The sequence below is a fragment of the Malaya genurostris genome, chromosome 2, assembly GCF_030247185.1.
Source record: "Malaya genurostris strain Urasoe2022 chromosome 2, Malgen_1.1, whole genome shotgun sequence".
Classification (NCBI taxonomy): domain Eukaryota; kingdom Metazoa; phylum Arthropoda; class Insecta; order Diptera; family Culicidae; genus Malaya; species Malaya genurostris.
Window position 1 is genome coordinate 171,219,736 of NC_080571.1, and position 13,046 is coordinate 171,232,781.

At 42.2% G+C, this 13,046-nt stretch overlaps 1 protein-coding gene across 11 annotated transcripts in view; it reads left to right on the forward strand.

Moving 5' to 3' along the window:
• LOC131427388 (calcineurin-binding protein cabin-1-like) overlaps positions 1-13,046 on the forward strand; it is a 1,620,795-nt gene that overhangs the window by 145,997 nt on the left and 1,461,752 nt on the right. The window lies entirely within an intron of this gene.

Consider the following 13,046-nt stretch of genomic DNA (forward strand, 5'->3'; position numbering starts at 1 on the left):
GCAATAAACCATATCAAAGGACAGATGCTCTCTTTGCAACGGAACTATGCACATCAAACACGATATTGGAATGAAGTTTACATTGGTAGGGAAAACACATCTATCTTTCACGTATCAAATCAGAAGAATCGACGTGCTGAAACCGCGATCAGAACATTGCAGCAAGGAACTGACACCATAACAGAGCCAAACGATATTCATCAGAATGTACATGCCTATTTCGAGACTATGTACACTTCCACACGCACACTAGACAACGATGATTTCAGGCCGATAAATCGTATTCCGAATGATAATGACGACAATCGCAGCATAATGAATGAAATTTTATCAAATGAAATATTACAAGCCATCAAGTCAAGCCAATCACGAAAATCCCCCGGCAGCAATGGGTTACCGAAAGAGTTTTATTTAAGAGCGTGGGAAGTAGTAGAGAATTTACGTTCGTGATCAATGAAGTAATGTCCTCCCAAGCGCCACAAAAGTTTTTCGATGGAGTCGTAGTGTTAGTAAAGAAGAAAAAGTGTGACAACAGTATACAAGCATACCGACCGATTTCGTTACTGAACGTGGACTACAAAATATTTGCTCGAATAATTAAAAAAAGAATGAGACCCTCACTTCCACTGATTTTAACGAAAAATCAAAAATGTTCTAATGGGGAACGAAACATATTCGAAGCCACAGCCCGAATACTTGATCGCATATGTGAACTAAAAATGCAGCATGGAAACACACTTCTGATAGCTTTTGATTTGGATCATGCATTTGACAGAGTGGAACATGGTTTTCTTACTCGCACGATGCAGAAAATGAATTTCAATTCTGATCTGATAAATCTATGCATGTACTGTATGAACAATAGCTTTTCAAGAGTGCTGATCAATGGTAAGCTGGGAAACAAGATAAAAATTCAAAAATCCGTCCGTCAAGGGGACCCCCTATCAATGTTGCTGTTTGTTATTTACTTGCAACCTCTACTTGATAAATTACAAAGTGTCTTTCCACAAGCAATATTAAATGCTTACGCTGACGACATCTCGATGTTCGTCAACAATGAAAATGAGTTGAATGCAGTAATACAAGTTTTTACCGATTTTGCTGCTATTTCTGGAGCAAAATTAAACATGCGAAAAACTGTTGCCCTCAAGAATGGAGACATTAATCTCACACCACGCAGTAGCTGGCTACAGCTGCAAGACACCGTGAAGATCCTAGGAATCTACTTCGCTGCAGACTTTCATAATATCGTAGAGCCAAACTGGCTCACCGTCCTACAAGGCATCCAGAAATACATGTGGATTAACAACTCGAGAAGATTGAACTTAATACAAAATATCATTTTGGTCAACACCTTCATTACTTCCAAAATGTGGTACACAGCATCAGTGATTCCTCTCTCGAACAAATATAGCGGAAAAATTATCTCGCGAATTGGTTCCTTTTTATGGCATAGAAAAACATGGACCAGGATCGCGTTTGAAACCTTAATACTACCTAAACATCGCGGAGGGCTAAACCTGCATTCGCCTCCAATTAAAGCTAAAGCCCTATTAACAAATCGTATGCTGCGAATAGCTTTGGACCTTCCATATTTGTGGAGTTTTCTAGAGCACAACGCGAGTTCTCCAAACATAGCTGCCATCCCCCGTAAATACGAACACATTCGTACAGTGATAAAAGAGACTGCCTTTCTAACCAATGAAATAGTGAGAGCACCTAGTTCTAGTGAGATATACCATTGCTTTCTGAAGCAATTAAAAAACCCAAAAATAATCAGAGAAAATCCACAACGTGATACAAATATTCAAAAATTTACACTCAAAAAAACTAAGTTCTCTTCAGAGGTCTACATGGTTTTCAGTCTTACATCGTAAAGTCGTCACTAATGAATTTCTTCATAAAATGAACCGAAGAGCTGACTCAAAATGTGATAACCATCTCTTCCAGTGTGGAGAAAACAAACCCATCTGCACTTTTCAACGAAGCATCTTTATAACATCAGATCGGCGGTTAAGAGATCTACAAATTGATGAGTGGATCTACCCAACCCTCAAGCGACAGTACATACTTACCCGACTGATTATACTTAAAACATTCTCTTGGTTCTTATGCTATGTGATAAGTGTACCAACACACGAAAAAAATATTGATAATTATAAATTTTATTTGAAATGTAACAAGTAGATATTAAAAAACTGGACAATAAACATGTTAAAAAAAAAGATATGGCTAAACCGATTTTCACCAACTTAGATTCAAATGAAAGGTCTCACAGTCACATACAAAATTTTCTGAATTTCATTTTTTATCCGACTTCCGGCTTCAAAATTACAGGGTGCTATGCACCAAGAATGTGAAAATAATTTCACTCACTTTTCTCGGAGATGGCTGAACCATGTTTCACAAACTTAGATTCAAATGAAAGGTCTCATAGTCCCATTTAAAGTTCCTGAATATCATTTGGATCATAGTTCAGCTTCCGGAATTAAAGGGTGATATGCACCGGAAATGTGAAAATAATGCCACTCACTTTTCTCGGAGATGTAATTTCTTAAGATGTCATACGAATATCCTAATTTTCATTCGGATTAAACCCCTGGTTTCGGAGATAACGTGCTCAGTATGAGAACGTCAATTTCGCTTTTTTCATAAGCTGGTTGTAAACGACTGGACAATGCGCAATTCAGTCTCCAATGTAGTTCATAGCCTTTTGTCCAGTTACTCCTATCCCTACCTCCCCGCGGTGCCGGCTGGGGTGCGAGTAACCATAGTAAAGATCGCGTAACCAACCCCGGTGAGACCTTGGTAGTATGCTGACAGGGAAAGGGGAGCTTGCTTTCTCTTTACAGAGAGCAAGCCTATCCGAGCGTCTGTTGCCCATGTTGGGATCTGTTCTCCATGTTAGGAGCGGCTGATTACCGTCCTTGTGTCAGTGTGGGACTCTAAACAGTGCTGACACAATTGCCCTCCGGCGAGACAGGAGGTTGAGGCAGGCCTAACAAGCCGCCCGGAAAACACTTGTTACGCATAATCAAGGAAGAAATACGACTCGGAATAATACAAAGACCTACGTGACGAAATAAGGACTACGATTGGAAGCTTGGCACATGGAACTGCAAATAGCTTGGCGTCCCAGGATACGACCGAATGCTGCATGATGAGCTTCAAATCCGCGGCTTCGATGTCGTAGCGCTGCAGTAACTTTGTTGGACAGGGCAGAAGGTGTGGAAAAGTGGGCATCGAGCGGCTACCTTCTACCAGAGCTGTGAGACAACCAGCTTTCTAGGAACGAGATTTTAAGTGTTGGGCAAGATGTGTTAGCGCGTGATTGGGTGGCAGCCAATCAGTGATAGGATGTGCGTATTGAAGATCAAGGGTCGTCTCTTCAATTACAGCATCATCAATGTGCACTGCCCACATGAGACGAGACCCGATGACGAGAAGGAAGCATTTTACGCGCAGCTGGAACGAACCTACGACAGCTGTCCACGGCGGGATGTAAAACTCGTCATCGGCGACATGAATGCTCAGGTAGGCCGGGTGGCAATATACAGGCCTGTAATCGAGCTGGAGAGCCTGCACGCGATAACAAACGACAACGGCCAACGATGCGTGAACTTTGCAGCCTCCCGAGGAATGCTAGTTCGAAGCACCTTCTTCCCCGCAAAAATATCAACGGGCGATTCTTCTCCGACGTCATCAATGTCCGCACCTACGGCAGTGCCAACATTGCTTCTGACCACTACCTTGTCGCGGTTTGTGCTCAAACTATCGACGGTGCATAACACTCGTTGCACAGGAACGCCGGGACTCAATCTCGAGCAACTACGCTACGTTCGTACTGCAAAGGAATACGCGTAACAACTGGAACAAGTGCTACCAACGGAAGAGCAGCTTGGCGCGGCTACTCTTGAAGACGGCTGGGGTAATATAAGGTCCGCCGTGAGTAGCACTGCTTCAACCGTACTAGGTACGAGGTTATCGAATCGAGGAAATGACTGGTTTGACGGCGAATGTCAGCAGTGGGTCGAAGAGAAGAATGCAGCAAGGGCGAGGATGCTGTAACACCGCACTAGAGCGAACGGAGAGCCTGCACGCTGGTTGCTTGGAGGGTAAGATGTTAACTGCAGCTGTTGTTGGCAGCTGTCACTGGTGTACTGGGGTTGCTTGGGGTTAGTTTGAAAGAAGCACCGTTGTCCTTTGGTGTAGTTGTTTCCTTGTCCAGTTTATCACATGACTTACCGCAGTGAACAGCTTTTTGGAAATATTGACATGTGGCCATCTGATTGTCATAGGGAACAAGTGATTTACACGGAATCCTTGTATACTGACCGAAAGTCACATAAGAAGGTATAGGCCTCTTCAAGCACATGCGTAACAAACGTACGCCATTTAAAATACCGGGAAAGAAGTACTTCCACTTTTCTTTTTCGATAGAGAGAATCTCTCCGTATTGGGACATAGTTTTGCGAATATAAGGATTGATGGCGCTTGAGGGAAGATCATGCACACGCACTATATTCCATATATAATGAAATGTACTTAATGTTTTCGTGCTCCACATAGTGCACATTGTTAATTTCTTTTGCGAATTGAATTGCATTATAAAACTGGATGTAAACAACAGTATTTGTCTTATTGCATTGAAGTAAATGCACACGTTTAATGTCAAGATTCATTTGCTCTTTAAGCTTACCTTCAAGTTCTCGTATCGAAGGTCGAATTTTGCACTGCCTGAAGTCAACAATAATTGTATTCTTTCGTACGAGCGGTAGCTTTTGTTCGTTCGGTTCACTCATTTCGAGATCGTTCTATGGTTCACTACACAATACTGTACTTGGTTTCTTCCGTCCCGAATGTAAGCGGTTTTATTTTATCGACTGACTTGGATGAGATGTGAAAGCGAACTCGACGTCTCCGGCATTTGACGGCATTCAAAACAACACATTTTTCAACTACATAAAAATATGCAAATCAAAAACCATATTGGTTGTTGTTAACGCAGTAGCTTACAAGTTACTACGACTCCAACTGTCGTCAACAGTAACAGCTATAACAACCGTAGCTGTTAGAGAAGAAAAACTTTTCATCAGTACAAACCTAACCACCGATCAGAACAGTTCAAAAATAAACTGCTTTTAATTGTTTCCCTCCGGTCTTGCTTACTGCACTCTGTAACATACAAGAGGTTATGAGCACCCCGCAAATTCACGGAATTCCACAATATTCCGGTTAACCAGGCTTCGAAAATTGGAGTTTCCGCGTCAAGTTGTTTCTGGATTCAGTGGACGTGCTGAAGGCCTTGACAACCGATGTTCCATCTGTGGAAGCGGAGAAGAAGAAGTTCGAGGAAGCTGACCGGAAGGCAAAAAGCTTAATCGTTGGATTCCTGGCTGATGAAGCTCTGGAAGTGGTCCGGAACAAACAAAGCGCAAAGGATATGTGGACGAGCTTGGGCGAAGTTTATGCCAAGAAGTCGGTGGCGAGTCAAACTCTCCTAAGGAAGCAACTGGGTCGTTTGAGTATGAGGGAGGGGGCCTCAATGCGGTCACACTTTCTGATGTTCGAAGATTTGGTAAGAATACTGAGAACGGCTGGTGCGGTTTAATCCGATGGAGATCTCGTCTCTCAGTTGTTTCAAAGTTTACCGGATACGTATGATCCATTGGTTACGGCACTTGAAAATATCAGGGAAGAAGATTTGAACCTGGATTTTGTCAAGCAAAGATTGTTAGTGGAAGAGCAAAAGCGTACCGATCGCATGGATGAAACTTCTGAAGCAAGACCAGCAGCGTTTGCAGGTAACCAGCAAAAGAAGTATGTTGGCAAGTTCAAGGGAAAATGCCATAAATGTGGAAAACTTGGTCTCATGAAGAAGGACTGTAAGCAGAGAGAAGCACATGCAGTCACAGAAGAAAAGGCTGTCAGTTTTATGGTGAGTCGCGACGCAGCTACGAAACCGAGTGAAAAGATTATCCACTTCAAACTGGATTCGGGAGCGAGTGATCATTTAGTGAACGTGAAGAGTTTCTTTGATAAGGTTGAAACCTTGACGACTCCCGTGGTGATAAATGTTGCGAAGGATGGGCAGAATCTAGTTGCGAGGGAAGAAGGTGAAATATATGGTTTAAGTAACCAAGGCATACATCTCAACGTGCGGAAGGTGCTGTATGTACCGAATCTACGAGATAACCTGCTGTCGGTACAAAAGCTCGCGAACGTAGGTATGGAAGTACTGTTCCTGAAGAATAAAGCAGTATTGAAAAAAGATGGTAATGTTGTCATCCCTGCCCCGAAGAAAAGAAAATCTTTACGAGCTCGACATCAAGGTAATGGTAGCTGCAGCGAACATTTGTCAAGTTGTTCGTAATGAGCTTTGGCACCGACGCTTGGGACATCTCAGTCAAAGTGGTATGGCTACGATCGTTCGGAAAGAGCTAGCAACTGGTGTAAATTTCAAACCTGGGAAACTTCAGTCCTGCGATGCTTGCGCTCAAGGTAAGCATTGTCGGGATCCTTTCAATGGATCACGTGATAGAGCAAAGCGAATTTTGGAACGTACCCATTCTGATGTGTGCATTTTGCAATGATTTATCTCATGAAGCGGAAGTCGGAGGTATTTGAGAAATTTCGAGAATATGAAGCGCTGGTGACCGCTAAGTTCGGTATGCGGATCTCGAAACTAACCGTAGATCAAGGTCGAGAGTATGGCTCTACGGCGCAAAAATCATTCTACAAAGAAAAAGGTATCCAAGTAGAAACTACAGTGGCTTATACACCCCAACAGAATGGTGTGGCTGAGCGGTTGAACAGAACGCTTGTTGAAAAAGTAAGGACTATGTTGATTGATGTGTCAATGCCGAAGTCGATGTGGAATGAAGCTGCCTTAACCGCAGTGTTCCTGATCAATCGCAGTCCTTTCTCTGAAAGTGTTACGCCAGCTGAAAGCTGGATAGATTCCAAACCAGATCTAGCAAAGCTTTGCGTGTTTGTATGTAAGGCTTATGCATGGATTCCATCGCAGCTTCGCAAAAAGAGTCAAAGCGTGGTAATGATCGGCTACGCTCCTAACGGATACCGCCTTTGGAACAAGAAAACCAAAAAGATGGTAATTGCTCGAGATGTTCGACTTTTTTCCGTACTCAGCTGAGTCCAAAGAAGACGAAAAACCATTAGTAGTATTACCGCCACTCGAGCAAGAGGGGGATGCTGAACCAGTATCAGATGATCTAGGAGATGAGCAAGCCAACGAAGAAGTCAGTGATCAAGAGGATGAATCAATTGAATCTTTAGCTGCCCGCGCGCTCCCTTCGCAATCAGAAAGACACGAGATTAACATGGACTCGTCATCATGGCATAGCGAACGGGAGCGCAGGCTACCTGATGTTCCTGAAGGCTATAAGCAAATTTACGCTCATGATGGTCAAGAACAGTGGCTGGAGGGTGTGCGTGACAAACTGAAATCAATGGAGACCAATCAAGTATGGAAATTGGTTCAATGTCCTGTTAATGTGAAACCACTAAAAACCAAGTGGGTGTTCCGGCTAAAGGAGGACGAGACTGGAAGGATATTGAAATACAAGGCGAGACTTGTCGCCAAGGGATTCCAGCAGAAATCAGGATTGGATTTCGAGGAAACGTATGCACCAGTAGCCAAACTTGCAACGATCAGGATCGTACTTGCGGTGGGTGTACACAAAGGCTTCTACTTTCATTAAATGGATGTGAAGACGGCTTTTCTCCATGGCGAGCTGAAAGAGACGATTTACATCTCGATTCCAGACGGAGTCGAAGCTCCACCAGGAACAGCATGTAAGCTGCTGAAGTCGTTATACGGGCTGAAACAATCTCCACGTTGTTGGAATGAAAAGTTCAACAGTCAGATCGAGAAACTGGGATTCGTTCGATCAATGCACGACTACTGTTTGTACATTAGAATTCGTGAGGCTGACAAGCTGTATGTTGTCCTGTACGTGGATGATCTAATCATAGCTGGAGGAAACTTAGAGTCGATTAACAAGCTGAAGGTGCAGCTTGCGTCCGTTTTCGCTATGACCGATTGTGGAAAAATGCGCCATTTTCTCGGGATAACGGTTGAGTATAACCACAGTGAAGGTATCATGAAGCTCTCACAAAAATCCAGTATCGTGAAGGTGCTTATTCGTTTTGGCATTAACAATTGCAATCCGACTAAGACTCCCATGGAAAAGGACTTCAATTGTCTCGTGGTGGTGAAAGTGCGGGCGAACCTCATCGAGAGTTGCTTGGAAGCTTGATGTACATCATGCTCTGTGTCAGGCCAGACATTTGTTATCCTGTGGGTTACCTCGGTCGTTTCCAGCAGGAATCGTCGACTGTTCATTGGAATGCATTGAAACGAGTATTGAGATATTTGTGTGTCTCGTATATAAAAAGAACAACGAGTCTGAAGCTTTAGTCGGGTATGCAGATGCGGATTGGGCTGCTGATCTCGAGGACCGAAAATCGATCAGTGGATACATTTTCAAAGTTTTTGGATGTACTGTATCATGGAGTAGCAAGAAGCAATCCACGGTGTCATTGTCATCAAGTGAAGCCGAGTATGTTGCTCTTAGTGCTGCAACAGCAGAGTCTGTTTGGATAACTGGTATTTTGAAGGATCTTCAGGTAGTTCGTGACGATGTTGTAACAAGAGTCTCATCTCGGATTGTCGGATTGAGAGGGGGTGTTAACGCAGTAGCTTACAAGTTACTACGACTCCAACTGTCGTCAACAGTAACAGCTATAACAACCGTAGCTGTTAGAGAAGAAAAACTTTTCATCAGTACAAACCCAACCACCGATCAGAACAGTTCAGAAATAAACTGCTTTTAATTGTTTCCCTCCGGTCTTGCTTACTGCACTCTGTAACATACAAGAGTTGAATTAAAAAGAAATTAGTTGAATCGACTATCGCAAAAATCTCAAACTGTGATATCGCAATATTATGATCGGAAGATTCTCCGTGTGAAAAAAGGCGGGTGGGTAATGTCAGAGACATAACTGGATGTCGTGAATACGAAAACAACTGTTATGTTCCTTAACACTTCCGAATATCAATTAGTTGATCAATTGTATGAATTATGCAAGCATTCCCCTTTCCCACATTTTTCGCAAAAACAAAGAAGGCTTGATCTCGATTACTGTGAATTTCACACAACGAAAAGTGCAAAAATCTATCTAAACTGTTTTAGACTTGCACTAAACTTAGGATATTTCCTTTCGATTTGCGAACAACAAATCCTAATAGTTCTTCAGAAAACTTTTAGAGCCATTAGAACGGCTGATTTGGTGTAATGCTCTCCACCGTTGTATTTTCATCCTTGCAAATGACTGGCAGCTGTGACGTAATCGCTCTTGTCGGAAGCGAAACTAGCTTTGCAAACGGCACAAAGAAGAGTGGCTGGAGGGTGTGCGTGACAAACTGAAATCAATGGAGACCAATCAAGTATGGAAATTGGTTCAATGTCCTGTTAATGTGAAACCACTAAAAACCAAGTGGGTGTTCCGGCTAAAGGAGGACGAGACTGGAAGGATATTGAAATACAAGGCGAGACTTGTCGCCAAGGGATTCCAGCAGAAATCAGGATTGGATTTCGAGGAAACGTATGCACCAGTAGCCAAACTTGCAACGATCAGGATCGTACTTGCGGTGGGTGTACACAAAGGCTTCTACTTTCATTAAATGGATGTGAAGACGGCTTTTCTCCATGGCGAGCTGAAAGAGACGATTTACATCTCGATTCCAGACGGAGTCGAAGCTCCACCAGGAACAGCATGTAAGCTGCTGAAGTCGTTATACGGGCTGAAACAATCTCCACGTTGTTGGAATGAAAAGTTCAACAGTCAGATCGAGAAACTGGGATTCGTTCGATCAATGCACGACTACTGTTTGTACATTAGAATTCGTGAGGCTGACAAGCTGTATGTTGTCCTGTACGTGGATGATCTAATCATAGCTGGAGGAAACTTAGAGTCGATTAACAAGCTGAAGGTGCAGCTTGCGTCCGTTTTCGCTATGACCGATTGTGGAAAAATGCGCCATTTTCTCGGGATAACGGTTGAGTATAACCACAGTGAAGGTATCATGAAGCTCTCACAAAAATCCAGTATCGTGAAGGTGCTTATTCGTTTTGGCATTAACAATTGCAATCCGACTAAGACTCCCATGGAAAAGGACTTCAATTGTCTCGTGGTGGTGAAAGTGCGGGCGAACCTCATCGAGAGTTGCTTGGAAGCTTGATGTACATCATGCTCTGTGTCAGGCCAGACATTTGTTATCCTGTGGGTTACCTCGGTCGTTTCCAGCAGGAATCGTCGACTGTTCATTGGAATGCATTGAAACGAGTATTGAGATATTTGTGTGTCTCGTATATAAAAAGAACAACGAGTCTGAAGCTTTAGTCGGGTATGCAGATGCGGATTGGGCTGCTGATCTCGAGGACCGAAAATCGATCAGTGGATACATTTTCAAAGTTTTTGGATGTACTGTATCATGGAGTAGCAAGAAGCAATCCACGGTGTCATTGTCATCAAGTGAAGCCGAGTATGTTGCTCTTAGTGCTGCAACAGCAGAGTCTGTGTGGATAACTGGTATTTTGAAGGATCTTCAGGTAGTTCGTGACGATGTTGTAACAAGAGTCTCATCTCGGATTGTCGGATTGAGAGGGGGTGTTAACGCAGTAGCTTACAAGTTACTACGACTCCAACTGTCGTCAACAGTAACAGCTATAACAACCGTAGCTGTTAGAGAAGAAAAACTTTTCATCAGTACAAACCCAACCACCGATCAGAACAGTTCAGAAATAAACTGCTTTTAATTGTTTCCCTCCGGTCTTGCTTACTGCACTCTGTAACATACAAGAGTTGAATTAAAAAGAAATTAGTTGAATCGACTATCGCAAAAATCTCAAACTGTGATATCGCAATATTATGATCGGAAGATTCTCCGTGTGAAAAAAGGCGGGTGGGTAATGTCAGAGACATAACTGGATGTCGTGAATACGAAAACAACTGTTATGTTCCTTAACACTTCCGAATATCAATTAGTTGATCAATTGTATGAATTATGCAAGCATTCCCCTTTCCCACATTTTTCGCAAAAACAAAGAAGGCTTGATCTCGATTACTGTGAATTTCACACAACGAAAAGTGCAAAAATCTATCTAAACTGTTTTAGACTTGCACTAAACTTAGGATATTTCCTTTCGATTTGCGAACAACAAATCCTAATAGTTCTTCAGAAAACTTTTAGAGCCATTAGAACGGCTGATTTGGTGTAATGCTCTCCACCGTTGTATTTTCATCCTTGCAAATGACTGGCAGCTGTGACGTAATCGCTCTTGTCGGAAGCGAAACTAGCTTTGCAAACGGCACAAAATACATCTGCTCGTATTGGCGATAGAATCCAAACTGATTCAATGTTTGTTAGGAGCATTCTTTTACGTGATTTCGTTTGTAGCATTTTCACTAATGGACGGTCCTAACGGCTATAAAAAAAGCCGCATACAGAATTTTAATGTCGATTATTTCATTTCGGATTTGCATAATTTATTGAAAGAAACTATCAATATGCTGTAGGGACTCGTTTCTAGCATTCAGAAGGGTCAAATTGTGTAGTTCTCTACGAACTCTGGAACATTTTTCGCAAAACAAAGAAGGCTTCACTTGATCTCGATTGCTGTGAATTTCACACAGCGAAAAGTACAAGAATCTTACCAAACTGTTCTAGATTTGCACTAAACTGAGGATATTTCCTTTCGATTTGCGAACAACAAATCCTAATAGTTCTTCAGAAAACTTTTAGAGTCATTAAAACGGCTGATTTGGTGTATTGCGCTCCACCGTTGTATTTTCATCCATGCAAATGACTGGCAGCTGTGACGTAATCGCTCTTGTCGGAAGCGAAACTAGCTTTGCAAACGGCACAAAATACATCTGCTCGTATTGGCGATAGAATCCAAACTGATTCAATTTTTGTTAGGAGCATTCTTTTACGTGATTTCGTTTGTAGCATTTTCACTAATGGGCGGTCCTAACGGCTATTAAAAAAAGCCGCATACAGAATTTTAATGTCGATTATTTCATTTCGGATTTGCATAATTTATTGAAAGAAACTATCAATATGCTGTAGGGACTCGTTTCTAGCATTCAGAAGGGTCAAATTGTGTAGTTCTCTACGAACTCTGGAACATTTTTCGCAAAACAACGAAGGCTTCACTTGATCTCGATTGCTGTGAATTTCACACAGCGAAAAGTAAAAGAATCTTACCAAACTGTTCTAGATTTGCACTAAACTGAGGATATTTCCTTTCGATTTGCGAACAACAAATCCTAATAGTTCTTCAGAAAACTTTAAGAGTCATTAAATCGGCTGATTTGGTGTATTGCTCTCCACCGTTGTATTTTCATCCATGCAAATGACTGGCAGCTGTGACGTAATCGCTCTTGTCGGAAGCGAAACTAGCTTTGCAAACGACACAAAATACATCTGCTCGCATTGGCGATAGAATCCAAACTGATTCAATTTTTGTTAGGAGCTTTCTTTTACGTGATATCGTTTGTAGCTTTTTCACTAATCGGCGGTCCTAACGGTTATAAAAATAACCGCATACAGAATTTTAATGTCGATTATTTCATTTCGGATTTGCATAATTTATTGAAAGAAACTATCAATATGCTGTAGGGATTCTTTTCTAGCACTTAGAAGGACCAAATTGAGAAACTCACTACGATATTCACCACTTTTCGGAACATTTTTCTCGAACGGTTTGTTGTACAGCAGCAGATATTTTGTTCTCTTCCTCAGAGCGCGTTCTGATTGGCTGGTGTTGGCATGGGTCAAATGAGATAGGTTTTTCAATAGTGTACTATTGAAATACTTCAGTGCTTTTGCTGTACACGTTTAAGTTGAAAAATTTCGATTCTATTGGTAGTTAGATTATATAAATCCTTCCACAGATCACTGAGCTATGAGCTTTCAAAATACGAGAAAGGTAAACACGCCTTATGAATTATCCTCTCTG